Source organism: Antechinus flavipes, chromosome 4, assembly GCF_016432865.1.
Source record: "Antechinus flavipes isolate AdamAnt ecotype Samford, QLD, Australia chromosome 4, AdamAnt_v2, whole genome shotgun sequence".
Taxonomy (NCBI): Eukaryota; Metazoa; Chordata; class Mammalia; order Dasyuromorphia; family Dasyuridae; genus Antechinus; species Antechinus flavipes.
This window is the reverse complement of record NC_067401.1, coordinates 17,970,253-17,994,960: the sequence shown is the minus strand read 5'-3', so window position 1 is coordinate 17,994,960 and position 24,708 is coordinate 17,970,253. Positions and strand designations below refer to the sequence as shown.

Genomic DNA, 24,708 nt, shown 5'->3' with positions numbered 1-24,708 from the left:
TCTCCCCTAAAACATCACAGCCGATCCTCTGATTCTGGGGCTTGCCAGATATTCCTCCTGTCTGTGTGTAGAAAGTCTGTACCCCACTGTCTAACCCAGACAAATCGTTCTATAAAGAAGACCCAAGCTCATCCTGCCTCTGATACTTCTTGGTTGTGTTACTCCGGGCAAATCACTGAACCTCCCAGGGTCCTCACAGGAAATTCTGAAATTCGAAATGGAAGAGCAGCTCCATGGGCTCAGGGGTCACAGGCTGAGAGTTGAAAGAGCTAACTTCCTCCTTCTATAGATGGAGAAATTGAGGCCCAAGTAAAGTAACCCTCCAATTTGAAACAAGATTCTAACCTGCAAAGGGAGAAGAATTCCCCTACCCCAAAGAAATCATAAGTGTACCAAGCAATTTATTTTTTTCTCTTGTAATGGATTCAGGGGTGTTAAGTCCTGGGTTCAAATCCTTCCTCAGACCCTTATTAGTTGTTTAATCCAGGCCTAATCATTATTAATTTGTCTATACCTTAGGTTATTGAATTATACAATGGAGATAATAACCTATTGTTATGAGAATTATTGTAATTCCTCTGTTGACCTCCATTGTTGAATCTCTAACCAGCTGTCCCATAGACATCTTAAACTCTACATGCCCAAAGCTGGGCTCACTTCCTTTCCCCCAAAATCTTCCTCCTTTCTAATTTCCCTATTATACTCAAGGGTACCACCCTCTTCCTAGCTCTTAGGTGTCAGGCTGGATTCCTTAATATCTCTTTCCCCACCCCAATCTGTTGCCAAGGTCTGTTGATTTCACCTCTGCAGCATCCTTTGTCAATTTTATCTCTGCAGCATCTCATAGATTTCACCTGTGCAGCATCTATTATCAATTTCACCTCTGCAGCATTTCTTATAGATTTCACTTCTGCAGCACCTCTTAAAAGATTTCACTTCAGCAGTATCTGCTCTCCATTTCACTTCTGCAACATCTCTCATAGATTTCACCTCTGCAGCATCTGTTATCAATTTCACCTCTGCAGCATCTCATAGATTTCACCTCTGCAGCAGCTCTTATCAATTTCATCTCTTCAGCATCTCTCATAGAGTTCACCTCTGCAGCATCTCTCATAGATTTCACCCCTGCAGCATCTCTCATAGACTTCACTTCAGAAGCATCTGTTATCAATTTCACCTCGGCAGTATCTCTCATAGATTTCACCTGTGCAGCATCTGTTATCAATTTCATCTCTGCAGCATCTCTCACAGATTTCACCTTTGCAGCATCTCTCCACTACACCCCCTTCTTTCCTCTGATACTGTATCCACAATGGTCCAGATCCTTATCACCTCACATCTAGATGATTATGATTACAATAGCTGTTGGGGGGGGGTGTCTTCCTGCCTCAAGTACCTCCTCATTTCAAGCCATCCTCCACTCATCTATCAAATTAATCTTACCAACTTGTAGGCCCAACTATATCACCCATTTTCTTAGTAAATTCCAGTGGTTGCTTATCACTTCTAGGATCAAATATAAAAATCATGCCTTTCTAATCATCTTACATCTTATGTCTCACTGCATCCTCTTGGATCCAGTGACACCAGCCTCTCAGCTACTCCTCAAGCAAGACTCTTCATCTCTTGACTCTACATTTTCTCTGGCTGGCTGTCCTTCTTGCTTGAAAGTCTCTCCCTCCTCATCTCCAACTCCTGGTTTCCTTCAAGTCTCAGCTAAGATTTCAGGAAGCCTTCCCCAAGAAGCCTTTTTTTTTTAATCTCCTTACATGCTAGAATCTCCTCTCTGTTGATTGTCTCTAATTCATCCTGCTGGTTTGTACATAGTTGATTGTATGATGTCTCCCCCCTTAGATTGTGGACTCCTTGAGGGCAGGCACTATCTTTTGTGTCCTTAGCTTTTAGCTCAGAACCTGTCACACATTAGGTACTTAGTAAATATTTACTGATTCACTCTAAATGCAAACTACAGCTCTGCCTGGATATCTACTCTATACTCAAATGTTACATCTCAAACTGACTTTCTGTCACCTCTGTCTCTGTTCTTTTTTTTTAATATATATATATATATCATTCCCCTGCATGTTTAGCATGGCCAAACTGGCCTTCTTGGCTTTTCCATTTCCTACCTCCATACCTTTGTATCGGCCCTCCTCTATACTGGAATGTAATTCCTCATCATCTCTATCTCTTAGACCTTTGTTTCTTATGAAGTCCAGCTCCCACAGCACTTTATTCAGAAAGCCTTTTGCTAGCGCTTCCCTGCCCACAAGATTTTTCCATTCATTTCTCTTATATATGTGTCTGTATATTAATTGATGTACTCATTGTCATCTCTGCTAGAATGTAAACTCCCTGGGAACAGGACCTGTCTCATTTTTATATTTTGAGCATCTATCACAGTGCCAGGCTTAACTAGTGCTGATTAATTGACTAACTACTCTTCCACCATTTCATCTTCCTTTCTCTGTTCCCACTGCTGGGTGAAAGCCCTCATCATCTCCTCTCTGGCAACCAACCCTTCATTATACACCTTGGAGGAACTCTTGAAGACATCTTCTATGTAAAAAGAAAAATGAAATAGTCCCTGCCCTCAGGGAACTTACAATCTAGCAGGGGCAACAACATATATGTAAATTAACATAGAGGCACAATATATAAATGAAATACATGGGAAAATGGGCCAGCTCACCTTGGCTCCCTCCCTGCCTTAAATCCAATCTTGTACTGGATAATTTCCTGAACATCTTTCATTTCTTTTATTCCAAAGGTCTTCTTAGCTCCTACGTCCAGGTCAAATTCCAAGCCTGGCAATCAAAACCTCACAAGATCTGTATTAACTTTTGTCATACAATTCCCTCCCATCTCTCTATGTTCCAGTCAAACTGGACTTCTCACTCTCTCCTCTCTGCTTCCCATCCTTTCCTCCTTTTGGGCCTTGCCTCAAATGCCTTCCCCTATTCCAACTTCTTGGTATGGTGAACCCTCCTTTGGAATCCATCTCAGCACCCTCTCGTGATAACCTCCAGTGAAAATGATCCCATTTTACTGCTAGAAAGGGAGGGATTTCCAACAATCAGAACTCACTTCTCTACCTTTCTTGTATATTATTTTGTTTTATGTGAGTGTATGTGTGTGAGAGAGAGACAGACAGAATGATAGAGACTAATAAGCTAATACGGGAGTTTGGGAAATTTGCTTTGTTTGACTCTATGTCATATTTGATACAGAAGCTTTCTTTTTCTTTTTCTTTTTTCCCAGTGGAGGTGAAGAAGTGGAAGCAAGAGAAAATCAGTTTTTATTCATTGTAAAAAATAAAATAAAAATTCAAAAGTAATATTTGGAATTTAAAAAAATAAATCTAAGTCCTACCAGCTTCTGCCTTCTTAACTCATCCTTAACTCAGTCATTCACACTTTGGTGGGAATTTCTTTAATCAGAGCAACCACACTGAAGGGAACATAGGTACTGACCCCTTTGAGGATCAGAGAAGGCAGCATAAGGAAGGACCCTTGGGCTGTGTAGGAGGAAGAGAAATAAGGGAAGTGGGAAGGAATCAAGACAAACTACAATTCCACTTCCTCCATCTGCCCCCATATCATATGTCACAACCCTTGTTATTTACATTCATGGCATGGCCAGGATTTCAGAGTTGAATGGGGCCACTCCCTTCATTTTAGAGAGATGGAAGAGAAGGAAGGCTACCTGTTCCCACAGAACTAGTTGTAGAGTCAAGTTCTATGCTCTTAGAGAGGGCACCATAAAAATACAGTAAAACTTCCCTTATTCAGACCTTATCAATTTGACATTTGTGATCATGACAGCAGGCAAAACTGATCTGTAAATCCTTGAATTAATCGATTGATTAACAACTGCTAATTAAATAGGTTAACAAGATCTTTGGGAGATTATTTAATCTTCTTTAAAAAAAAATAACCTGCCAGTAAAGTCTTCAAGCTACTTTAGCACCATTTACCTGCTCACACAATCTCCATCTGCTAATTATGAATGATTCTCATCTATTCTTTAGAGCAGTCCCAGGACTCTACTTGATTACCTTGTAGGTGTTATATAAAAGAAACAGCACTTTCTATTGACTCAATCTCTAATTCTAATTTTTCACTCCTCATTTTGTCTGATTCAATTTAACATTTTTAGACACTTATTATGTGTAATGATCTGTGATAGACATTGGGACTTCAGTGATTAAAAAAAGAAGAGAATCCTTGTCTTCAAGAAGCTGACAAGCAACATCCTTAGTAAGCTCACCCCTCTCTCCCTCAGAAAGTGTCCTTGCTGGATTTCAGGCTCTGTCTTTCTTCCTTGGTTTGCTTTCTCTCCCAACTGAATTTATTTTTAAGAATTGATTCTTTTTGAACTCAGGTCATTTTTAGTGGTGCTGGTCCTAAGAGCAGAAAAATACTAATTATGTCCATGGACCTCATATAGATAAAAATTTCCCATCTATCCCTAGGGCTCTCCCACAACACCAGCTGACTATTAGACATTTCTCCCTGGATGTCATATACACATCCCAAATACGTGTCCAAAACATAATGTATAATATTGTCTTTTCCCTGAAAACCACACCCCATCCTAACTTCCCTATTTCTATGTGTTCTAATTACTGAGGTTCTTGACTTCCTCCACCAGCCACGGCGTGTGTATGTATGTGTAATGATGATAACCAGCATTTAGACAGCACTTTTAAAGTGTACATACGCTATCTCATTGGGTCTTTGTAATGATCCCATGAGTATCATCTGCATTTTACAGATGAGGAAACTGAGACAGAGACAGATTCAGTGACTTGCTCAGGGTCACACTCCTAGTGAGTGGCTACATATGCACAAATAGATACACAATGTTTATATAATATATAAGTATATTATAAATAGAAGTATATAATATATAAGTATATAAAAATATATACCTATATATACTATTTATGGATACACATACATATATAATGTATGATACAGATACATGTGTCTATATATACATATGTGTGTATATATAAGCACACATGTATATTATATATACCATACATTTGATTATACATATATACACAATGCATTTGTGATATATACATGTGTACATGCATATGTATAAACACACATGTGTATAATCTGTACTATATACTTGTAGATATATAACTACAATGTTTGTATGATATGAATATGTGTCTACAATATATATAAGGGCACATGTCTTATATACTATATACACACATGTATAGTATAGTATATAGTATATACCTATAGTATATGACATGTGCGCTTACGTATATTATATACATATATAATATATTACTATAGATGTGTGTATATATACCATATATACACACATATATACAATGCTTATGTGATATATACATGTCTATATACATATACACGAGTATATCTACATGTATATATAATATAGATACTATATATTTATGGAAACATAAACACACAATGTATACCATTGTGTACCAATGTATATATGTACATATAATGAGGGGAAGGTATTGGTCCACTCTTCTCTTTGTTTATCCAACACCTAGCACAATGGCCTAGCATACAGTAGATGATTAATAAATGCTTGTCAATTGATTCATTGATTAAGTTTACAATTAATCTGTAATCAAAGGAAAGCATGACAAGCTGAGAGTCAAGATACTCAGGGCAGAGGCTTGTTGGATCCCACAAAGCACTGTGTGACATCAGGCAAGAACATCTCCCCTCTCTGGGGCATCAGCTTCCCCTTTTTTAAAAGGAAGAGATTGGATTCAGCGATCTCTGAGTTGTCTTCCAGTTTGAATGTTTTGTGTTCTGTGATTTTGAACTGATCTGGTGTTTCTTCTGCCCCCCATTCCCACCTGAAAGGCTACAAATAGCCTCTTCCCCTTCTGTTGTTAGCGTCGTCTCACTGCTGGGCTTTGGGGCTGCCAGGGGAAGGCAACAAGAGCCAATCGGCCTTAGGCAAAATTGGGAAGTCTCTCTATGGGGCCCTGTCTTTCTGTGCCAGCCTCCTGTGCTCTGGAATCCTATGGAAATCCTATGGAATCTCCTATTGCCAAATGGAGCCGAAACGAACTCTAGCTGACAACCTGGCCCCCTTTCAGCCACTTGGAAGCAAAGATCCAACCGGGGCCATCTTAAAATGGATGGGACGAGATTAGTGATAAAACGATAAAATCGACTCAGACGGGGAGCAGGATAAGTTGTAGATATCTCCCTTGGGAGGCCAGACAGGAGCTCACACCCGAGGCTGGGATCAGGTGAGATTAACACAAACCAGACCAAAGTTTATTCGAAGCCCTTTCTCATCCATTGTCTCCTTGTAACTGCAAAGTGGCCAGGGCAGATATTATTAATCTTTTCATAGGAATGACTCATCCAAGCTCACACATATCTACAAGTGGAAACCAAGGGAGGGCAGACATTTTGTTGCTGATAGCAGAGCAGGACAAAGTTTGAGAGCTCACCGAGTTCCTTTCAGTCTTTTTTACGGTAAAACCCTCAGGCTGGTTTGTATGGACCACAACTGGTATGATGGGAGATAAAAAGAAATTGAAAGAAATTTCTGCTCTCTAATTTAAAGAGTAAATTCAAGTGCCCTGATACTGAAAAATAGAATTCAAAAGACATACAACTACTTGAGTGGCTTGTTGTTTTCTTCTCCAGCTCATTTTACCAATGAGGAAACTGAGGCAAAGAGGTTGAATTAGGGACCACATGATTGAAGAAGGCTTAATGCCCCGATTTTTAAAGAGGGCAAAAGAGCAGAAACTGCAAGCTATAAGCCAGTAAACTTAACATAGGAAAATAATCCTCAGACATTTTAAAAAAGGATGTTTGGTGAGTACTTAAAAAGGGAAGTGACAATCATCAAAAATCAGTATTGCATCGAGACACTTGCTTTTTGAGGAGGTAATAGATTGCAAATGGAGGTTTGCTGACCTTAGAATGCTAAGCTTAGAGGCAGGAAGACTCCTGCTGACATCCCACCTCTGACACCGTATAACTAAATGATCCTGAAAAAGATATCTAATTTCTATGTTCCTTGGCAACTCTTCAAGACGATGATTTTATCTAATAGAGCACATTTCCACACTGGGAGTGCTTCATATCCAAGAAACAGATTCCTCCCAACTTTACATAACTAGATGGGTATCAAGAGAATGCTATTGATGCGATTTATGTATTGAGGGTAATCAAGGGAACCCCCTATTTTAACTGTTGAACTGTGGTTTACCCTCCTCCCCCATGGGGTTTTATAACTGAATGTGGGAGTTGTAAACTTGTGAGTAATTAACAGTAAATATTTGATTTATATATCTGTTTTATATAACTATATACACAATTTCCCAGTCGTGAGTGGAAAAAGTTTAAGAAAACTGGATACTGATCAAGGGCATTTTCCATGGATCTTAACCTGTATCCCAACCCTTTCTGTTGGGCGCCATGCCTTCTGGTAGTGAGATAAACTACAGACCACTTGAACTGAAGGAAATGTTAAGGGAAGGATTTGGGAAACAGATCATAAACCTGGTATAGGAGGAAATCTTGTAGTCCTAGGGATAATTTCAACTCTCTGGGCATCAACTGGCAAAGCAGTTGATAAATCTGTGATTTCCCCTGAATGACAATCTCATTCCCTATAAAGGAGTAACAAAAGGAAATCCAGCTCTGGAAATGACTCTAACAAGATTTGTTACAGAAGTAGGGAAGGAATAAGTATCTATTAAGCACCTGCTGTGTATCAGATACTGCACCGAGTGCTTTACAAATATCTCATTTGACCCTCACAACAACCCACGGAAGGTAGGTGTTATTATGATCTCAGTTTTGTGACTGGGGAAATCAAGGTAAACAGGGCAAAGTAAATTGCCCAGAGAAAGAAATATCTGTTCTCTGAAGCCTTAAATATCTGTTCATTCCAAACCAGAGGGACATACTAGGTTATTCTTGTCTTCCCTCTCTCTTCAATCATTAGCCAGTGATAGAGTAATTGCTTATCCTCCCATTTCTTCTAGATAGCCACTGGATTTGGGATCAAGAAGACTAGAGTTCAAATCCAGCCTCAGATATTTCCTAGCTTTGTGACCCTTTTTTCCTGCTATATCCTTCCATATCCAGTCATCACATTCAAGCCTAGGAGGTCACCTTTAGATCTAGATCTTGGCAATTTAAATAGGCCAGAGTGGTGGGAGTGCGGGCACTGGGGGTGAGAGTTTTGTGGAAAAGAGAGCTTTCCTTTCTTGCTTTTTTATTTGGATTTTTGGTATTGGCCATACTGCGTGGTCCTAAGTAGTACCCAATCAATATTTTCCTGTTCAAATATACAGGGGGCCTCCTCTTCAGCCAGTAGCCTCCCATCTTCCCCAGTTACCAGGGTCTAGCCCCACAGGCCATCTTCTTCTTCCTGTCTTCTCCCCTCACCTGGACCCCTCAGAAGAATAGAGTGAGTCAGAATGCATACCATTTTCCAAGTCGTGTGACATTTGGGAGGCTGAGTAACTCATGAAGGAACATTAAACTCAGCCTGTATATTTTTTCCAAGTTAAATTTAGGTTTAAAAAGCCCCTTATTTTTATTACACTGTCTGCCCTCTTACTCATCTTTGTATCTTTCACAGAAGGAGCTTAATAAATATTTGGTCAATAATGAATAGATGTTGTGGGGGGAAGAATAAATTGTTCTAACACTTTGAAGGCAAGGAAGGGGGAGGAGTGTCGGAGGAAAGCTTTTGAGACTGTAATAACCAAAGATTGTAGAGCTCATGTTAGAAGGGAGTTCATAGGCCAAGTCCTCCAGCCTTGGAGGAAACTGAGATCTTTGGGAAGTTAGATGACTTGTCCAAGTTACATAGGTAAAAAGGAACAGAGTTAGGACTTGAACCCAGGTCCCCTGTAAACTGAACAACATTATGCCTTCTTGCCTCTTCTAGCTGTTTCATATTTACATGAGAAATACCTCCTCTTTCCTCCCTTCTGCTCCCCTCCTTTACCTCTCTGTCTCTGTCTCTTCCCATCCCCACCCCCACCCCCACTCTCTCTAACTCAAAATAATTGGGATTAAGTGACTTGTTTAAGGTCACAAAGCTAGTAAGTGTCAAGTGTCTGAGGCCAGATTTGAATTCAGGTCCTTCTGATCCTAGGGCTGCTTCTCTATCCACTGAATTACCTAACTCTCCTCTCTATTCTTTTTTCTTCCCTTCTCCTCCCTCTCTCTCTCTGTCTCTCTCCTTCTGTGTTTGTGTGTGTGTGTGTGTGTGTGTGTGTGTGTGTGTGTGTCTCTCTGTCTCTTTTTGTGTGTCTGGCTCTCGGTTTAGCTCTCTCCCTCTATCTGTCTCTGTGTATCTGTCTTTCTGTCTGTCTCTCTCTGTATCTGTTTCTGTCTCTCTCTCTGTCTGTGTCTGTTTCTCTCTCCATTTCCCTTCTATCTCCCTGCTCTATCCCCCGAATTGGTAGATGTCTTTCTTTCTGTCTCTCTCTGTGTCTGTGTTTGTGTCTGTTTCTCTCTCCATTTCCCTTCCATCTCCCTCCCCTATCCCCTTGAAGGATGAAACAAAATCCCTGAAAAAAAAAGTCTGGTCTCAAGTTATACAGCAAGTTAGTAGTACAACCAAGACTCCAAGCCGAGCCATCTACCTGGTGCAATAGCCATATCATGCCCTGTGCCACTGTGCAATGTCACACACAGCTCTCAGCAAACATGTCTCCCTCACCTCTGTCGGGTAGGGAGACCTGAGGCAAGACTGGTGCCAGCATAATGCGGATGATGGGGATATGTTTCCTGGGCCTTCCTCTTGGTCCATTTATCTCTCCTCCCAGCTATCTCCACGAGGCACTGTTGGTCACCCTTCAATCTAGACCCCATGACAAAAAGGCTGATTCAGGAATACCTAGCAAAGGAAGCGATAAGAGGCGGGCTTCTTTTTCAATAGGTCATGTGTTAGTCATGTCAGACTACCCTCATTTTGAGGTCACGAAAGATGCTGCAGATAAGAGTCTACCCAAACTTTAGGAAAGCATTTGATCAAACCTTTTAAGCTTTGTGGGAAAGATGGGAACATGGACGTCTCCACGGCATGGAGGAAGGGGCAACGAGAGTATGATCAGTTGGATTTGAAACTGAATGACTGACTGCATTCGAGGTATGTTCATTATGGAGCTTGTTTCCCCACAGCCTCACCAGCAATGGCCATTTTTCTTTTTTGGCGTATTTATTAAACCAATAGGTGAGAAATAGAAGCTCAGAGTTGCTTTGAATTGTGTTTTTTCTAATTATCATGGATTTTTCCCTACCTTTCCTAGATGGAAGAGGTTCCATCTCTTCTGCCTTCAAACAAACTCAGGTCTGCCCAATCTTGGAAAATTTCCCATCTGCTTTGGGTTATGATGTTATCATCTTCTATGTCTCCGCCCTCTCACTGCTGAACCAATAGAGGGATTAGTCTACCTTGGCTGCTTCCATTTCCTAACCTGTCACTTGACCCTCGAAACCCTTATAAATCATTTAATTTCATTCAGCCTTAGTTCCTTCATCTGCTAAATGGAGTATAAATAATATCTACTTCACAAAGTTATTGTAAGGAGATAATATAAATAAGGCACTTCAAATGTTATAGAAATGGCTAACTGCTATAATTCATGTTCTTATAATTAAGATAATTATGTGTGTTAATAAAAATTGATTGCATTTGTAGAACACCCAGAGAAGATGGCCTGATCTTTTCTCCTTCTTCACATTCAGCTTCGTGGTAACATCCCAATGACCCCTCTTTTTTGAAGAGAGAGAAGGCCATGTGACCAGAGAACAGATGGAACTCCATTGCCACAGGGGCGTGACAAAAGCTGGTTCTCTCCGTTCTTCCCCTGCCTGTAGAGCCTCTTGAACTACAGCTGCTGTGCTTCGTTTCAGCGTATCTGGTTGTGGTTTTTATGGTCTTTCTTGTGATGTGCACAAGCTTGTGTTTGCTTCTTAAAATTTCATAGCCAGTGCCAAGTTTCCTCCCTGGGGAATGAAACTGAATTGCCATTGCTTGCCTATCGTATTAGAGATATTCATCCAGAATTATATTCATAATTAAGGCCTTTTCCTCCCTGTTAATATCTTTATTCTCCCTCACCTGAAGAATCTGGCTTCTGAGTTTGTCATTCAATTGGAAGTGCCCTCACCAAAGTTCTCATTGGCTTCTTGGGGTCACTTCCCATGGCCTTTTCTCCCTCCGCATCCTACTGGACATCATGGCTGTTGCTCCTTCTGGGAACTCTCTTCTCAAGAGGCTTGAATGATACTTCTCTCTCCTGGCTTTCCAGGATGTGTCTGACTGTGCTTTCTCAATCCACTTTGCTCTTTCTTCACTCATATCCTTCTTGCCAGATGTGAGTGTATCCCAAAGTGTAAAGTATGGACTAGCTTTCTGGAGGGCTTCAGGGTCAGCCAGAGTCAGGGTAAATTAAAGTCCTTGGTCTTTAGGGGGAGAAGTGAAGGAGGCAGACAAACTGCCACAAGGCTTGCCAAAGATCTCTCCTGGATCCTAGAGTCCTGAGTTCAGCCTCTCTCCTCCTCCTCCTGCCACAAAATAACTCTCTGGCCCCTCTCTCACTCGCCCTCAAATCCTGGCCTATGATTCTCTTAACACCAAACATTCAGTGAGCACCAAACAGTGAAAAGAGCCATTTATCCAAACATATGCTAATAGAATCATTGTCTCACATCAAATAGGTAATTAGCCTTAAGCACTCAGTGGCTGATTCAAGCACACCTTTTAAACATTTCAGCCCTCTACATCTCCAGCTTTCTTTTGTTTTGAAATACAGGTGGTCGCGCCATTCCTGACTTCTCAGGGAGATGAGAACCCCAAAAAGGAGGTGATCATGCCCTCTCTGACTTCTCAGGAAGAAAGATGAAAAGCACAAAAGGGAAATGGGGAGTCAAGCCAAATATTGTGGGTTTCTGGGCTGAAGGGTCTTACTAGAAACAGGTATGCACAAACCCATCAGCATGGGAGGTATTACACAAGCACATAGCAATAACACAGAGGCTATTAGTGGTGACTCTCCCCACAGCCAGTGCAGGCTCAATGTGGTGCAACAAACATGAATTGTACACGCAAGAAGTGGTATAATGTTAACAATATAAACCAACATGGTGTTGTAAAAGATTTCCAGAAGTCCCAGAAGGAAGATATGTAAACAACAGTCATACACAAGCCTTCTTCAGCAGCCAAAAGATAGTCCAAAACCAATCTATTGTCCATTACTTCATGTGTCAGGGAATCCAACGATTCCTGCAGATTTTGAAGTCCTACAACAGTCTTATTATGTCTCAGAGAATCCAATGATTCCTGAGGGTTTTCAAGTCCTACAATAACAAAGTTCTGACCCAATTCCTCTTCTCTTTGTTTTATCCTCCATATTCTCTCACTTGGTCATCATTATCTCTCTTGGAAATTAGAAATCTCTTTTGTTGGATTATTATTTCTTTGCAATAATCCTCTCTTTTTTTTCTTTTTTCTATAAATTAGTTTTATTTCTAATCTTAAAAAGGCATCCTGCCCACTTCAAGATAATTCAGGGAACAAGGATCACTCGTGAACCTTTATGCAAGAAGACCACAAGTAATGTACCAATGACTAACTGGCCTACTTATGTGAGAACAATGTTTTAAAAAATAGAATGTAGTTTAGAGGATGGGGATGAGCGAGAACATTCAGCCACTTCATCTCTGTTTGGGCTGAAGGTGTCTTCAGCTGCCTCTGTACCCAGAGAAAGCTATCTATCCTCAGGATTTTACGAATGTGATTTTGCTAAACTGGTCTGAACGATAACATTTTACTTTGCAATATGACAACTGTAAAATATTCTGTTAAATTATACAAAGAGAAGCATTAGGAATCAAAACTAATTCAAGGAAAATTTGTAAGTTGCATAGAGACTAAAGAGATCTGTACACTGAATGACATTAAGGAATCCGAATATGGCACTACTAAGCCCAAACGTGCTGACCAAAAAAATTATACAACAAAATATTTATAGGCTAACAACTCTTAGGAGTTGGTTAACATCAATACTATACATTTTTACATTTTTCTCGAACACATAGTTTGAGTTACAAAATAAGAGCATGCATTATTACCTCTAAGAATACCATGTACAAGCTTTTAAAAAAATCCCCAGTGTCATAGAATGTTAAGTGGGAGTAGTTTTATGTACAAACATTGAATCCATAAAACAAAAATCCAGTTTCTTTTGGCTGTTTGTAATTCAAAGAAACTTCTCAAATGACTAAGTTACTCTGAGAAACATCTAGCCCATGAAATTTTTCTAAGTCAATTTATGGGATTAATAGGGTTTGCCCAGAATGTTTTTTTTTCCAGATGTTTAACTTCCTGTACAAGGAGAAATAACATTTCTCAATCAAGTTACATAATCTGGAATAGGAAATTCGCCAAATGTTCATTTTCTACTTACGTCATTTCTTTTGGTTAGCAGAAATATATTTTCAAAACCTATTTTCATGTGAGTTAGAACATGTACTTAAGATCTGGTGTGTTTGAATGGCACAAGATCTCATTTCAAACTGTGGCACCAATAATTCCTAAAAGTGTAACAGCACTCCGTTTTAATTTATAGCAGCATTTTGCACAATTGTGTTTTAAAAGTAGGTTAACGATTTGTATACTGAATAACAGTGTTTAAATTACATGGACTTTCCACTTTCCACTCACTATTTACCATTTAGAATATTTACAAATGTTTATAGAATGATTTTTAACCCCACATCTCTTCAAAATGCTTTAAATTTAAAACCTCAGTTCTGACCTGATTAGGCTAGAGGTATTTCTGCAATAATTCTCATTGCCACTGAACTACAATCATCGGATTGGGGGATTGCTGGAACAGGATGTCACATAGGCTTTGCAAATTCAAGATGTCCATAACAGAACTCATTATTTCTACCCTTCTCCCATCTCCCAAACCTTCTTCCCTCCAAAAACTTCCTGTTTCTAATGCCTTCCTATCTCCCACCTGCCCAGGCTCTCATGCTCGACTCCTCATCCAATCTATTGTTTCTACCTTCATGATGACTCTTGTCTGCCTCCCTTTTTCTTGGCCATAATCCTATTTTAGGCTTCCGTTGCCTCTTGCTTCCACTACTACAATAAACTGGTTGGCCATCCTATCTCAAAGCTCTCCCCACTCCTATCCAGCTTCCATTTGGCTGCCATGTTATTTTTTCTAAAATGTTGGTGTGACCTGGTCACCCTCAGCTCAGTGAGCCCTGGTGGCTCCCTACTATTTCCAGAATTAGTTTGGAATATAGTGCTCTTCATACTTTGGCCCCTTCCTATTTTTCTAATCTTCATATACTTTGAGATCCAGCTAAACTGGTAGGGGTTTCTCTAACACAACACTCATCTCCCACCTCCATGCCTTTGCCTTGGCTGTCCCCTCATACCCGGAATGTTCTGCCTGCATTTCCATGTCTTAATTTCCTCATCTTCCTTCAACACTCAGTTTCTGAAGAAGGCTTTTCCTATTCCCACTGCTACTTTGCCTTCTGCTTTCAAACTTCCTTCTACTTACTCATATGTGTCTTTTTAAATTTACATACTATTTATATATACTTATTCAAATACTATACTATTTATATTTATATATATTTATTCAAATACTATACTATTTATATTTATGTATTATTATCCCATAAGAATGTAGTCTTCTTGAGGGAAGGCCCTACTTTTTTGACTTTCTTTCCATCCTCAGTGCTTGGTTTGGCCACAGTAAGCCATATTCCTTGGCAAACTGAACGCTGGCTTTGGGGCCCCCACCCTCTCCTATCACATCATTCTGCACACAGTTCCCACGCCTGTCTTTAACTCATCCGAGCCCTTGGCTGACTGTATAGAAATTTCTTTTAGACACCTTGCTCCTTTGCATGGACTTCCTTCCTTTCCTTCACCCGAGAGGGAAGGCCGAGTTACTCAATAATCACTCATTTGGAAAGGCGTTGACTGCCCAAAGTAAGAACTCATGCAGAGAGAACCCCCAGCTGCAGCGCTTAGTGTATGAAGTAGCAAGACTTCTGCAGTACCCCACATAGCAAATTTGGGGATTTACACGTTCTCTAGAGGGGGAGGTATATGCAAAACAGGAAACATCCAAAACAGAAGCAGAAGGGGTGGGAACCAGTCTCTCTCCTGGAGGTTGTAGAGGAGAGGGCCAGGACTCAGAGGGATGGGAGGTGTTTTGTCCGAGTTGTGATGAGGAGGATCTGGGCATCTGGGATCACATATCCCCGGGAGCCCTGGGCTCAGAGGATGCCCATCTCAAGGTGGGTGGGGGCAGACAGAAAGAGACCTGCAGGGACACCCGTCAAGGCGAGAAAGTGGACTGTTTTGTTAGTTCCCCTGGGAAGCCAAAATAGCAGAAAAGGAAGTGGGCAGTTTTTGTATGAACTAAATTAACAGAGAGAACAGGCTGGAACAGGCTGGAGGCAGGGCCAGGCTGAGTCCACAGCTAGGGGAAGAACCAGGAGGAGGGTCTCTTAGCTAACACCTGCATTAGCTTGTCCTTCTATAGTCATGGGTCACCCGAGATTGAATGTTTTATGTGTTGGAGCAAGAAGGGTTCTAATCTAAGTTCAAATGCTTCATTTTACAAAAAGGGAAACTGAGGACCAGATATGGAAAGTGACTTATCCAAGTTTATCCAGGTAGAAATTGGATCAGAACCTAGGTGTCTGCTCCCAATCCAATATATTTTTTCCTGTATCATTCTACTTCTTTCTTTTAAAAGGCATCACCTTAAAATAAACTAAGTCCTCCCTGACAGGTCTGTAGAAAGCTTCCAATATAGTCATTCTACCCTATTGGATTACAATGTGACAGCCTCCCCTTCCACAGTCTCAGGGACAGTCCCACTGCTCCAAAACCTGGGATCCATAAATTTGCTTTTCTCCCCCAATATTTTGAGAACTTCATTTTAATATAATTGGTTTCCATTGTCACCCAGTGTATTTTAAGCATCTGAAAACATGATTCAGAGGAGGGGTCCACAGTCTCCCCGAAGTGAAGAACCCTGCACCCCAGTGGGTTTGACCCCCTCCCAGAAAGAAGATCTATGTGGTCAATGGCTGAGGTGATGCCTTCAACCCACAGATCCCCTCAATCCGAACCCAGCCAAGCATGGGAGAGCAATACCTATATCAACGGAGCATGGGAGGCCAAGGTGGCAGGTGACCCCTTACTCCCCACCAATCTTTATCCTGGAACTCCTGAAAAGCAACATACCCTCGTCCCTCGTGTCAGAAACAGGACTTGTCCAGACAAACAGGGAAAGTGGGAGCTCCACACCATGCTGTCACTCCAATCTGGACACTCAATAAACATTGATTAGGTACCTACCATGCACCGGATACTGTGCTAAGCACTGGAAATACACAAAAAGTAAAAGACAGTCCCTACTCTCAATTATCATCTAGTGGGGAGTAGAGCAAACAAACAAATCAGAGCTATATTATCCAAGAATAAATAGGAAGCAATTCACTGAGAAAAGGCTGTCGGGTAAGGAGGGTTGGGGAAGGCTTAAAGGAACCAGAAAGTAGAGGGAGAATATTCCAGGCATGAGGGAAAGGCAGAGAGAGGGCCAAGAGGCAAGAGATGGAGGCTCTTATTTATGGAACAACCAGGTCAGAGTCACTGGATATTGGGGAATAATGTACAGGATGGGATTGGGTTATGAAGGGCTTTGAATATCAAAGAAGGCAATTGGAGCCGCTGGAGTTTATGGAGGAGGAGGATGTGGTTGGGCGTGGGCTTTAGTAAAAAGCACTTTAGTGGTCGGGGGGAGGCTGGAGTGGAGCTGGAGGGGCACCAGGCAGGCAGCCCCCAGACACTATGGCAGCAGTCCAGGCAGGAGGTAATGCAGATTCACCCAAGATCTTGGTAGTGGAGTCAGGGATGAAGAGGAGGTGGATTTCAGAGAAGCTGCAAAGGGGAAATTGAGCAACCCGGGCCACAGCTTGGATATGGAGAGTGGGAGATAGTGAAGAGTCCAGGATGACTCCAAGATTGGGAGCCTGCGGGCTGGGAGGACCGTTTTGCCTTTTGCAGGAAGGTAGGAGATGAGAGGTTTTAGAGGGAAGGATCACGAGATCTGTCCTGAACATGGTGAGTTCAAAATGTCAACTGGACATCCAGTGCCAGATATCTGAATGGCAGCACGAGATGCAAGATTGGAGTTCAGTTGAGAGAACTGGGCAGGAAAGGCAGATTTAAGAATTATTGAAGATTCCCTTCTCGTACACAGAGAGAGTTGTAGATTGGCCAATAGAGGGGCTTTTCTCAAAGCCCTTCATAATCCAGCACCATCCTATCTTTCCAGTCGGCGCACTGAACTCCTGACTGTTCTACAAACAAGACCCTTCATCCCTTGGCTCTGGGTATTTTTTCTGTCTAAAATGCTCTCCCTTCTCCCATCTGCCTGCTGACCTCCCGGGCTTCCTTTTAGTTCCAACTGAATTCCTACTTCTCTAGGAAAAAGGAAAAATGCATTCTCCTTATTATCTCCCATTTAATTCGGAGTGGTTTCTTTGACATAGAGCTGGGGTTCTCAAACTTTTTAAATAGGGGGCCAATTCACTGTCCTTCAGACTGTTGAAGGGCCAGACTATAGTAAAAATAAAAACTTTGTTTTATGGGCCTTTAAATAACAAAATTTCATAGCCCTGGGGGAGGGGGATAAACGTCCTCAGCTGCCGCATCTGGCCCACGGGCCCTAGTTTGAGGACCCCTGAGTCATAGAGCTTTCCTTTTTTTCTTTTAATAGCATTTTCTGTTTCCAATTATAAGTATAAAAGTTCTAAGTATTCATTTTTATAAGATTTTTGAGTTCCCATTTTTTTTCTCCCTCCTTCCCTTCCTAAGACCACAAGCCATCTCATCTAGGTTACACCTGTACAATCAACAATTTTCTCTTCTTAATTCCTGTCAGAGCAGAATATTTGTTTGTATGCTGTCCCTCCCATGAGCCCGTGAGCTTCTTAAGGGTAGGGAATGTCTTTTGTCTCTTGTTATATCTCCAGCCCTTAGTACCGTCCCTAGCACACGGCAAGCTCCTAATGTTTATTCATCGACTGAGTCAAAGCAGATATTATGGCGCACTTTCATACATTTATGTCATTTTCAATTCTTTGGGGATTTAAGCACCCGGCCTTTCATCCATTTGAACACTAACGAGCTCCCTTCAGAGAGGTAGATCGCATTCTCTTCTGGAGCCGAGTGCTTTCCAGTTACCACGGCCTCTTCGAGCCAATGATGGACAAGGAGCCTCCCGCCATCCATCCGGACTGGACCTCAGCTGGATTCTAAACCTTTTGACTTAGTGGGACTGGACAGAGCTCATGCCTCAATGCCATAGTGAGGAGGGGCTAGAGGGAGGCCATGTTAAATGTGTCCTGAGGTCCTGGGTTTGAAAGTTGGCCCTGTTCCACTTACTATGTCCCCGTGTCATCTCATGCTCTGAAAAATGAAGGGGTTGGATAAAGAGCCTCTTTATCTCCCTTTAAATCTAGGGTGTTTTTGTATGTCTAACAGGAGCCCCATTCGCTTCAGATTTAGTTGAGTCAATCTGCATTTATTAAGTGCCCACTGAGTGCAGGGTTCTGGGGCTTCAAAGAGAGGGAAAAACATCTTGGAAGAAATACATCCTCACTGATACAAAAAAAGCTCACCTCGGTCCTGACTAGCCATATGACTGTGGGAAAGTGTTCTCTCAGAATCTCGGTTTCAAGAGAACTGTTCAGTTCTGCAAACATATATTGTATCTAGGATATACTGCAACATATCTAACATACATAGGACTGCTTGCCATCTAGGGGAGGGGGTGGAGGGAGGGAGGGGAAAAATCGGAACAGAAGCGAGTGCAAGGGATAATGTAAAAAAATTACCCTGGCATGGATTCTGTCGATATAAAGTTATTATTAAATAAAATAAAATATTAAAAAAAAAGAATCTTGGTTTCTTCATCTTTATAATGGGGGTAATTCTAGCCTAGGCTAACTCTCCCTTCGGATTGTGGGGGGAAGACCGTTAACCACTATGATAGAAGCGGCTGGAAGGGCCTGGTCCAAGGAGTCCAAAGGACCAGACGTGACCGAACATCCGAACATCCGAACAACGACAACAACAACCAATGAATACACAAGATCAGACTCTTTTTCTCTTTTCTAAAACAGCAGCAGTAAGAATCAGAACTCTGGACCTTGCCCCTTCTCGGGCCTTTTCACCAGAGCCAATCCCATTGGTGAATGCTCGACTACTTAAATAGCTTCCATCCACATGGCGGTTTAACTCATTTTCCCAGCAAACTTACTCAGTGTCTGTGGACTGACCCTTAAAAGGCCGGTTAAAGAAGAAGCTCTAAGATACCCCCTAACCTGCCAAAACTGAAAGAGCAGGCGAGCCTTTGGCCCCACTGTCGGAGGACTGTGACCTGTTAACCATCCAAGGCTCACCCTGCTCTGGTTAGACGTGGCTGCCCCCTGAACTCTAAACTTTTTGGCAGGGTTAGGACCTCTGGTTTATGTTTCCCTCCCTCCCTTCCTCCATCTCCTCCCTATGGCCTGGGCAGGGCAGGGGGGTTTCTGGGGTTCTCAAAACAGAATATGAGCTCAGTCAGATCCCAGGTCTGATTAAGCGCTCCAGCGAGCTGGCTGATGCCGCCCACTTATAATTATCATGTTCCTCATCCAGAACAGGGCCCCCAGGTTCATTTTCAGAGACTTCCCCCTTTTTAGAGACTTCCTGACCCCATCACCTCCCTACTGATGCGACAGATGCCAAGCAGTCCCTTGGTTTGAAAGCTCTAAGCCTGGGCCCCCGGGGGCTCTGCATCTTTGACTAGAGGGAGCACTTCCACTGCCCGCCTGGGCTCCCACTCATCACTCACGGCATCCCATAGGGCAGTAGGGCTGGTCATGTTACTCTGTCCCTGGTAAACATTTAACTACCAAAAACAAATTCTCAAAGAAAAAAAAAAGTGCCCACAACCCATTTTGAAGAATCACCTGCATTGTTTACAATTTCTTCATCACTTTCTTAAGCCTAGGGATCGACAGAACAGTAAATCAAGGCCTGATTTGTGGCGCTTCCCGACTCTTACTGGCTGGTTTGAGCTGCCCCCCAGCACATCCTGACTGGAGCCTTCCTCCGCTGCCCTGCCCGTGCCAGGGAACCGGCCTCAGCTGGCCTTTCATCAGGCTCTGCCTTCAGTTTTCAGGACAGAGACCTGGAGAATGCCAGGGAAAGACTCCTAGGGGCTCATGCTGGTGAAAATGGCCGACCAGGACAGGCGGGTCTTCCTTGGGGAAACCCAGTTTGGTACCTCAGAATCATCCTCTACTCCCCATCTCCCTCATCGCCCCCAGACCCAATTAGATGCCAAATGTTGCAGTTCTTGTCTCCCCAGCATCTGTCCCCACTCTCTACTACCCTGTGGTCCAGAACCTCAACCCCCTCTGTCGGGCTCTTGTAACGGCCTCCTGACGCGTCTCCCCGGCTCTGCTCCCGCCTTTTTCCCCTCCCAGCTGCCAGAATGACTTTCTTAAAGGATAAACCTGACCACGTCACTTCCCAGCTCAATAGTCTCCAGTGGCTCCCTGTTGCCAATGAGATCAAGTACAAATAAGGCCCTTCCCATCCTGCTCCGGCCTGTGTGTCCAGTCCACACGCCCCACGGTCCAGCCAAGCTAGCCTTCCTCACTCCTTTCCTCCCTCTGAGCCTTTGCCCTGACTGCCATCTCCCCCCAGCCTGCTCCCACCTCATCTCTGCCTCCAGGATCCCGAATTTCCTTCGGAGCTTGGCTGGAACCCGGGCTCCTTCAGCTTCTGGGATCACGGCACCTGCCAGTGCCCCGGCTCCTTTCTACGTCCCTCAGTTGGAGAGAAGGTGCTGACCCCGGTGGGCAGAGGGCATTCGCTCCCTCTAACATACTCCCAAGTCCCGGGCTAACCCTTAACTGGACTCTCTCTGGGAGAACGGAAGCCTCCAGAGGGAAGAGCCTCTCTTATTTTTGTCTCCGTACAGTGCCCAGCCCAGAGTGGGCTCTGACAGGCCTTGGGCGCCACTAGGTACAACCCTATTCCCTTCACAGATGAGAAGACTGAGACCCATATGAGTAAGTGGAGGGAGCTGGTCTGAGACTCCCATGTAGACCCGCTCACTGACTTTGCACCTGGAACAGGAAGGTGCCCCTGCAAGCTCTTGCACTCCTAGCTGCTCCCCCTGCGAAGGAGCTGCTGGCATGGGAGCTACTTTAAAGAGCAGTGCCGAGGCAAGGGTCTCAATGGCAGCAGCCCAGCCCAACCGCCTATCCCCTCCTGTCCCCGGCAGAAGTCTTGCTGCTCTGTGGGTCCCTCCAGCCTCTGTGGGTCCCTCCGGCTTCTGTGGGTGCCCCTGGCCTCTGTGGGTGCCCCCCAGCCTCTGTGGCTGCCCCTGGCCTCTGTGGGTCCCTCTGGGCTCTGTGGGTGCCCCCTGGCCTTTGTGGGTCCCCCTGGGCTCTGTGGGTGCCCCCAGTCTCTGTGGGTGCCCCCAGCCTCTGTGGGTCCTCCTAGCCTCTGTGGGTGCCCCCTGGCCTCTGTGGGTCCCCCCCCTCTCCTCGTGAGCACTCACCTAGGAGCCCGACAGCTGCCCTCACTCTGGGAGGCCCATCCTTCTCTGGCTCCCTGCTCTCTCTGCTGTCACCAACACACAAGGATGGCAGGCAGGCTGCTGGCTTCCTGTCACCTTCTGAATCACTCCCCTCACACATCCGCCCCTCCGCTGGACCGGCCAGCTGCGAGATGAACGAGAGTGAAGACAAAGAGACATCGGAAGGGGGAGACATTGAGAGAACTGGGAGCAAGAACCAAAAAGGAGGGGAGAAGCAGGGACAAAAATAGTCTCTCTGGGGAGAGAAGACGGGAGGGAGACCGAGAAAAAGAGACATGAACCGAAAGGGGAAGAGCTGAAAGCGAGAGATGGAAATAGGAGAGAGACAAGAGAGAGAGCAATGGAAACAAGATGAAGGTGGATGGAGACAGGTCGGAAGGATGCACCGGGAAGCCCTCTCCTGCTTAGCCCTCAGCTTCCTCCGTTCCCAGACTCCCAGTGGAGTCTGTTCCCCTGTAGGCCCTACTCAGGTTCAGAGTGTCAAGAGTCTTGAGTTCTAGTCCTGACTTTATCTCTAAGGAATAAGCAAGAACTAACTGCTCTGCCCTCGGGAAGTTCATTATCTGGTCAAGAAGGGGCTCTTACAGGAGACAGAGAGTGGCTACTACAGGACAAGGCGATGGTCCAGAAGGGTGGGCGCTGTGACTCTTGGAATCAGGAGTCTGGGATGGTAGAGAAGAAGGAGGGATGAGGGGGCTTCTATCTTCCCACTTATTAACTATAACCCAAGAACCCCCAGGCCTTGCCATTTATCCCCTTCTCGGGCTTCCCATCAGCCTCTTTCTTGGCTTCCCATCAGCCCCCTTCTTCCTGGTTTTCCACTCCTAATGGGATCCTTCTAGAATAGCAGCTTTTTGAGACCCAGGCCCAACCAAACTAGCAAAATGTTTGCCCTAGAGTAAACGCTTAATAGCTTTTCTTTTTTTCTTTTTTTTAATATTGGCTATTACTATTAACATTATTATTAACATGAATATTTTTGAAGGGGGGAAAGAGATGAAATAAATGCTATTATTTTAATTAATAGCATTTATTTTATCCCTGTCCTATCTTAATTAAAATAATAGCATTTATTTCATCTCTTTCCCACCTTCCTTCATTAGGGGAAAAAAAAAAAACCCAACCCGCTGACAAATAATTCTACTCAGGAAAGACAAATTCCCCTATTGGCTGTGCCCAAAAATAGCCATCTCATCCTGGAGCCCGTCACCCTCTGGCAGGTAGGAGCAGCTCACTTCATCATTCATTTATCCATTCATTAATAATTGAGTCCAATTATCACTCATTTTACAGAGGAGAAAAGTCCGACTCGAGCAGTGGTGCAAGGTCACCTGGCAAGGACCTTCCACAATGACTCCATGCCTTCTCCAGGGCCCTCCAGGGCTGCCCCAATAGATAAGCACAGAAATTCTACCCAAAGCCCCTTGCGCATGTGCTGGGGCCCGACCTTGATGGATCTAGAACCCAATAGGACCTTCGAGGTCATCTTGTCCATCCCTGGTATTTTTCTGATCAAGAATTGAGGCCCAAGGAGAGGTCGGCTTCCCAAGGTCATCCAGGCTGCAAATTCCCAGCATCCTATTGTTTCCCTCACTGTGAATGAGACTCGGCCAATGATGGGGAAGGGCAGAACCTCCTTGCTTGTGCCCTGTGACTATGCTCGCCTCCCTTCTCCTGGAGGCTGGGTTTTAGAACATTTAACTCATAAACTATCTGCTTTTACCACTTGGGCTCACTGAGGCAGACAATCCTCTCCCCTTCTCAGAACCAGAAGGGCGTCTTTCTTGGGGCATCTAGAAGGTGAGCCAGCACAAAAGTCGAGTTAAGGAAATTTCAGGCCTGGACCTAATAAAACCACATGGTCAGCCTTTGAGTTTCTGCTGCCCAGAACTTCTCTGACTAAAAATGGGTGGAAAGCACTCCAGCCCATCTCTCCTTGCTTATTTTCCGTGTGCTCCTGAGAGCTCTGGGCCTTCACTAGCCACCCATGGATTTGGCCAACGAGACCAAAGTTTGTCACCATCCCTGGGCTTTTTAGTTCCACAAAAGGTGGGTTTATCAACAGAAATATGAATAATAATTTTAAATGGTTAATATTTTTACAGTACCTACTATGGATCTGTAGCTATGCTAGGACTTAACAAACACTAGCTCATTTTACCCTCACAACAACTCTGGGAGGTGGGGGCTATTATTATCTCCATTTTACATATGAGGAAACTGAGGCAAACTAAGATTAAGTGACTTGTCCAGGATCATTCAGCTAATAAGCATCTGAGGCTAGATTTGAATAATAATAATAATAAAGGTGATAACATGGTAATGATGGATAATAACTAACATTTCTATAGTTATGGGTGGGCACTGAGCTAAGTACTATACAATTTTTATTTCATTTGACCCTTATATCAACCCTGGCAAGCAGCTGTTAACATCTCTATTTTACATATGAGGAAACTAAGGTAAACAGAGATTTTAGTTCTACAAGTGACTTGAACAGGGTCATACAGATAATGTCTGAGGTCACATTGGAATTCAGGTCTTCCTGACTCCAAGCCTGGCACTGTGCATTCTGGTGCCACCTAGCTGTACCATGTAGGCAGGAGGGGAGAAGTCAGAAAAAGAAAAGTTGGACTGTTTTGCATAGGGTACACGTTTCCATAAAATGTCAGTTCTTTGAGGGTTCACACTATTTGATTTTTACCTAAAATAGGTAAAATGGGGCTCGAATAGGGGCTCAGAACATTGTAGATTTTTTTTTTTTTTTTTTTTTTTTTTTTTGCTGAGGCAATTGGGTTTAAGTGATTTGCCCAGGACCACACAGATAAGAAGTGTTAAATGTCTGAGACCAGATTTGAACTCAGGTCCTCCTGACTTCAGGGCTGGTGTTCTACCCACTGCACTACCTAGCTGACCCACATAGTAGATGTTTAATAAATGCTTGAGCCAATCTGAGTTCAAATTTGAGCTTTGTGTCACTTTGCTATTTCTCCTCCTCGACC

At 43.4% G+C, this 24,708-nt stretch overlaps 1 protein-coding gene across 3 annotated transcripts in view; it reads right to left on the bottom strand.

Moving 5' to 3' along the window:
* The window catches only part of LAT2 (linker for activation of T cells family member 2), a 42,273-nt gene extending 20,488 nt beyond the window's left edge, over window positions 1-21,785 (bottom strand). For 2 of the 3 annotated variants that reach the window (XM_051991950.1, XM_051991951.1), the window contains exon 1: window positions 21,668-21,785. The gene's annotated coding sequence lies outside the window, so the exon portion shown is untranslated. The remainder of the gene's footprint in view (window positions 1-21,667) is intronic. The other variant, XM_051991949.1, reaches the window with a different exon arrangement.
* Window positions 21,786-24,708: the final 2,923 nt, after the last annotated feature.